This window comes from Lates calcarifer, linkage group LG14 (assembly GCF_001640805.2).
Source record: "Lates calcarifer isolate ASB-BC8 linkage group LG14, TLL_Latcal_v3, whole genome shotgun sequence".
Lineage (NCBI taxonomy): Eukaryota > Metazoa > Chordata > Actinopteri > Centropomidae > Lates > Lates calcarifer.
The window spans coordinates 11,910,024-11,916,023 of record NC_066846.1 but is presented as its reverse complement, the minus strand read 5'-3'; the positions used below and the strand labels follow the sequence as shown (position 1 = coordinate 11,916,023).

The following is a 6,000-nucleotide window of genomic DNA, read 5'->3' as shown; positions in this document are numbered from 1 at the left end:
AGGTGAATACAATTAACAGCAATCAGACAGTTGGCAGAGAAGAAACCAGCAGCTCTTTGACACACCAGGACCAGAGTTTAAAACCACGGCATTAGATCATGTTCTTGTGTTGTATAACTAGGTTTAAATCCACATTAAATAATGTACACACACTGTAATATCCCGTGGCTTTGGCCTTGTATGTATGAGATAAATACACAATGAACAGAGTGTGTTACAGAGACATGGGGACTTTATTATCCCAGAGGAAACGGGTACTGTATGATGTATTATACAGTACATGTTTGACATGGAATAAGGGGGAAAATCAAGCTGCTCTCATGCTGCTGGAGCTCTTGTTCTTTCCAGTGAGATACTGATGTTTCAGCCGTGGTTTTGGGACAAATTCAAGGTAAGTGCAAGTTTTGCATAATTCACTGCAGCACTAAATGTGTGTGACTTTTAAACCTCGCAGTTTGTATCCATGTGTTCGTGCCATCTCTGAAAACAAATCCACGTCTGAAAAAGAGCCACAGAACAGGATGCAAACGTTTTGACCTGCGTCCAGTTTTCAGACAAATCGAATGCAGCAAAGCTCTGCAGTGTTTGACAGTGTTTACCTAAAGTCCTGAATTAAACGCACTGTGTGTATAATTTAATAATGGATGATGGAGTAAAGCCTTAGTGCAAAACCACATTATGCTGCAAAGCACTGCCCACTTCTGACATAATGTAGAAATGAATTTCATTATAAGCCCATATCGTGAGTGTGTGTGTGTCTTTAACATAATGTAAGGTAACAGGATAAACAGTTGAACCAAAGCAGCGTGACAGAGGGTTTAAGACGCAGGATTTGATCCATCGCAGAGGGAAAAGAGTCGGCTAAGATGCGTCAGAGCACAAACTGAGACATGGAGGGGAAGGAGGCTGAACAGTGAGAGAGGTAAGAGAGCAAATCCTCTTTTTCCATCATGGATATATGAGCGTGTGTGTGTGATGTACAGTATAAATGAAAGGATTAACCTCTGAAGGATAATTAATTAGAGAGAGGCCTGTTCCAATTTACAGTATTACAGTTCATTGTTGAAGCGTGCATGTAAGCATGCTCTTGTAAAGTGAGGATGTTTAACTTTTGTCCTCACAGGTCTGTTTGAAGATTAAAGGTCCTGCACAACCTCTCAGGATGATTTTCAGTTATTCTGTCTAATGAGACCTGTGCATAGATTGAAGTTTGGCATTATGATGATGTCAATAAAGTTAATTAACTTCTGAGAATGATGAGTTGTCTTGCTCCAATATCCAACAAAGCTAACAAGCTTGTTTCACAGAAGACATTTTGACTTGGCATATTGGGGTGGAAATAATGAAGGAAATAATAGCTTAATTTCATTTAGCTAATCTGGTTTCAGGTTCCTGGTATGTTGTGAATGTTATTATTAGCCCCTGGGCTATCATGCTACAGGGAAGCTTGGAGATGTAGTGACTGCTTACAGGGCTAGGTGGTGAACTAGCCTAGCTAGGTTAGCATTAGTCAGCCCCAGTAACTCCCCCAGTTTTTCTCCCCACTGCTCTGTTTACATCCCGCTAGCATTTCAAGCTAACGGTCGGCTAATAAATTCGTTAGCTAGCTTGTTAGCTTAGCTCAGTCACTAACAGGAAAACAGGGTTACTCAGTGACACGCCCTTTCGTATTACGATTGGTTATCTACCGTGTTGATTGACAGCTGCTCGTGCTCACGCCCGGCGAGTACCAGCCAATCACAGCACAGGAGGGCGGGAGTTGCTATGATTTGCTAAAACTTAGCCCAAACGGCGTTTAAGCTAACTAGCCACACTCTAACCTGGGTGAAGGAAAGTGACTGATGTTAATGACAGATATCGATTATGGATTAATTATTTAACGAACCCCGGGCTTACAAACTAACATTATATCATATTTGTATGAAAAAATGCTCTGTAAGGTACAGAGTAAGTTTAAAAATGCTTATGTAAACAGCTAGCTAGCTTACGTTAGCTGTCCAACGTCAAGTGCACAGCAGAGAAGAACGAGAGCAACATGTTGCAAAGGTACTCGTTTTTCTACTATAATAATAATAATAATAATAATAAATTCTATTTATAAGCACCTTTCTTGACACTTAAGGACACTGTACAATATACAATAATCGATAAAAACAATGGATAAAACCTTTAGATAGATAAGATGCATCTATGCAACTTAGTGATTCATGATGACAGGTTTATTGAGATACTTTAAGGGAATTAAGGAGATGAGAGACTGGCATTAGCAATCAGTTCAGAGGAAGACAGGGACAGAGACAGCAGGAATGAGAATGAAGGAAAATGGAGATGATGAGACAGTGTTAAGAAATTAGACTATCACAGGTATGGCAGCCCTGAGGATAATCAGTTTGCAGTGTTCATTCAAAAGACATTTCTACCACCAGCTCTGACAGAAACTGACAGAAAACCACTGGCTTTGTCGAACTGTTCTGACAGAGTAAAGTAAAAGAAGAAACTTTCAGATATGACTGACACAGTAAATACAAGTCAAGTCTTGAAATGTTTCATTATACCAGTGCAACCGGTACTTGGTTTTGAGGCAGGAATGAGATGAAGTGTTACTAAGTTTGGCTTCAGGGTTGGGCTGAGGCCTTATGGTGGCATTATTATTGTGTCAGTGGTGGTCCAAATTACAACAACAGTAAATGGACAATCCTGTGGCATGGGGAGCCAGCAGTCCGCGAGGGTTCATTACAGTCAGTCTCCATGCACTAATTATCACAAGACCTCACCATTAAATTACTTGGGGGAGGTGATAGGAATGAAAACCTGCAGAGTGCACACGGTTTGTCCAAACAGGACGCCCCATGAAGGAAATATTCTGCGCTGCTTTGAATTGCTGCAGCTTTAATCTGCAGGTGACACCACATTACAGCGGCAGGCATAAAAACATACACGCAAAACAAGAAGAATCCTAAATTGCCTCCGGCCGCTGTGCAGCTGGTTTGCATTTACACGCCACCGCAGCCGAGCTTTACAGTTCAGGATTTGCCAGAGCTCGTTTGAATTTCAGACCCAGTTGAGGCGTCACAATGTGCGGGACCAGGAGTCAACTCGTGGTCGGTGAAGCGAGTCGGAGTCTGCAGTCTCTCTCCTCCTCCTCTCTCCCTCCCTCCCTCCCTCTCTGTCTGTCCCTCCCTCTCAGCTCCAGTCAGTGAGGAGTCCTTTAACGCCGCTTCCCTCTCGTCTCCTGCGCTCTCGGCTTCGCTGTTTAAACTTTCCTTAAAGGAGGCGGATCGTTCAGCATCTTACCAAATAAACTAACCAGCTGTTTTTGTTTGTTTGGGGGGTTTTTCGGTCTGGAAGTTGGAGGAGGATTCATTGTTATTCTTCTCTCCTGTGTTGTGTGCAGGACGCGTCTGGGTGCGCACCGGACCAAAATGGACCGCAGAACGTGTCCGGTGCGTCCGCCTCGGTGCTCTGCCGCCGCGCCCGGGACGAACTGACAGAAATCCCGCGACCCGGAGGCGGACTGAACCCCCCACACCTACAGCTGCTCCGGTGGCTCCCGCTCAGCAAGAATAGAGATTGATTCCTCAGCGGGGAGAGAGAGGACATGGACGTACTGTAGCCAGCGCTGAGAGGCGAGGACGAGGATGGAGCTATAACAAAGAGGGGACACCACAAACTGCAGGAGGGCGCAGGAGGAACCATCGGATGCCTTCACTGGTAAGTGAACCTGTTTTTTCCTCATAAAAACCCAAATAAGCTCAGGTTCAGTCGAGAGCCAAGAGAATATTCGCGCGCCCTTGCGTCTTTGACACGGACGGTCAGCGGGTGGAGGTCAGAGCTGTCCGCAGAGTTCTGTGTGGAGACATTTGAAGTGAAAGTTGCTCATGTTAAAGCTCCAGCAAATGCAGACGATGGCATTAAACTCGGATTGGATTCAACTCTGAGGAAATCGAGAGTCAGATACATTTAAGAATGAAACCGGTCCAGAGGTTAGGACGCGCTGTGAAAGCAGCAGCAGCACTGAGGTGTCCAGAGGACAGATGAGTGAGGGGATATATGTGGTGAAAACTTGCTGGAACAGTAGATTTACAGGTGGATGATGCAGCGGAGTTGTTGTGGAGATGGTGCGAGCTGCGTCTTTTACGCATCGCATCGTCTATTGTGCCGCAAAACCGCCCATATTAAGAGATTTAGGAGACTTCAGAGTTTTAAAATGTGCTTTTTTTCTATTTTTTTAACATGACGTGACAAAAAATCATACCCAGATGATAGGAATGAATCACCGTGAAGGAAAATCTCTCCACAATCAGGAAGAATTGATAATCATTTGCGCTGAGAGCGAGTAGTTCTCTCACCATCCACATTTGACGCTTTGGTTTGAGAATAAAAGGCGAGATCTGGGACTTGTAAACACGCTGTGCGTTATTCAGAGGGTGTGTTCAGGTCTGTGGCCGCGTGCTGCTGGGTTTCATTCAGAAGAGGGTGTGGCTGTTCGCGTGTCCATCCCCGCTCTGCTCCGCTGAAGGTTCTCTGCGTCTCTTCCGAGCTCGAGGGGGGATTCAGCAGCAAACACCTGCACCGAACTGGGAATTAAACCGTGTGTGTGTGTGTGTGTGTGTGTCTGTGTGTGCGCGTGTCTTCCTCTGAGTGTGTGTGCGCCTGTTTATTCAATGAACGTCTCGCTAATCCACCTGTCTCTAGGGAGGATTAGAGCGTTTGGGACATTTTGGGACCTGATCCCCCCCCCCTCTCTCTTTCCCCTCCGCCTCTCAGCAACATAATCTGCGAGACAAAGCGTTGATTCCGTGACTTACACCCAAGAGATGCAGCCACAAGTGCCATTCATGCGCAACATTTGGTGAAGGCGTGTATCCTGCGCGCCTTGGCTGTGCCCTCACTGCAAATATCTTCAGTCGACGGGGCCGGTTGGCCTCACTGATGAGATGCCAAACTCTGACATATGTGAGCTCCGCCGTCATTAGTGTGTAACCAGATAACCTGGGAATATGAAACCAAGTTCTTTTAGGGCAAACAGGTACTGAAGCCTCATCTGAATGCATGACAGGACTCAGGCTTTGTCGTTTGTCATAGCCCTCTCTCTCTTTGTCTTCCCCCTCTCTCTCTCTCTCTCTCTCTCGGCTCAAATCAAATTTCAGTCCAACACGTTTTATTGGCATGAAAATGGAAAGAAATATCAGAAGCATCAGAACAGGAACAGGCATCTCTGCATCGCCGTGCCTCCTCATCTCTGCTTCTTTCTGTTGGTTTCACACTGCTGAGGGTGAAGGTTTGATTCCCACTAGTCATCAAAGGCTTTCGCTCCCTCCACTTCCTGGCCCACATTTCCATTTCATTGAGAAACATGCTCTGATGCACACTGATTGAGATTCTCTCCCTGAGACTGACTTATTTCCCTGAATATATTTGTTTCTTTAGGCAGAGGTGGGATCCTGCTTTGCATATTTCATTCATCACCCATTTTCTGTCATGATCATGCGCACAGGCTTAAAATGCGTATCACTGATAATCATGGATGTGTGAAATAATTTGTCATCTTTCATGCTCATGTGGAAAGGAATGGATAATGGTTAGAAATGCAGGTTGATTTATGATGGCAGTTTGTTTTTCAGACTAATGGGAAGGTCCAGGGCCTGAGGCAGTGACGATGTTAGATGAGACTTTAAACAAACACCATCCACAGACAGTCAGACATTCAGATGGTTAGACATGTGAACATAAACATGCTTCTCTGTCTGACACACAGACACATACAGTTTTGCCTCAGGATGCCCCTTTGAAAATGCCACATCTACCCACCCCAGCTCTTATTTGATTTACAGACTTAATCAGAGTGGATCAGCGGGCTTTACATACCGCTGCTAACTGTTTTTCCTTTTCTCCCCTAAATGAAAAAAAAAAAACAATCTATAGGAAAAGGTTCTGAGTGGCTGCACAGGAAAGAACAATAACAGTAGAGGATGAGATCAGAGCGCTGGAATCCAGGAG

The 6,000-nt window shown here is 45.0% G+C and overlaps 1 protein-coding gene across 2 annotated transcripts in view; it reads left to right on the top strand.

The window, feature by feature from the left end:
- Positions 1-780: 780 nt before the first annotated feature.
- htr2cl1 (5-hydroxytryptamine (serotonin) receptor 2C, G protein-coupled-like 1) overlaps positions 781-6,000 on the top strand; it is a 110,459-nt gene continuing 105,239 nt past the window's right edge. The window contains exons 1-2 of one of the 2 annotated variants that reach the window (XM_018674078.2): positions 781-922; positions 3,395-3,711. The gene's annotated coding sequence lies outside the window, so the exon portion shown is untranslated. Of the gene's footprint in view, positions 923-3,192; positions 3,712-6,000 lie in introns of those variants that run through there. The other variant, XM_018674079.2, reaches the window with a different exon arrangement.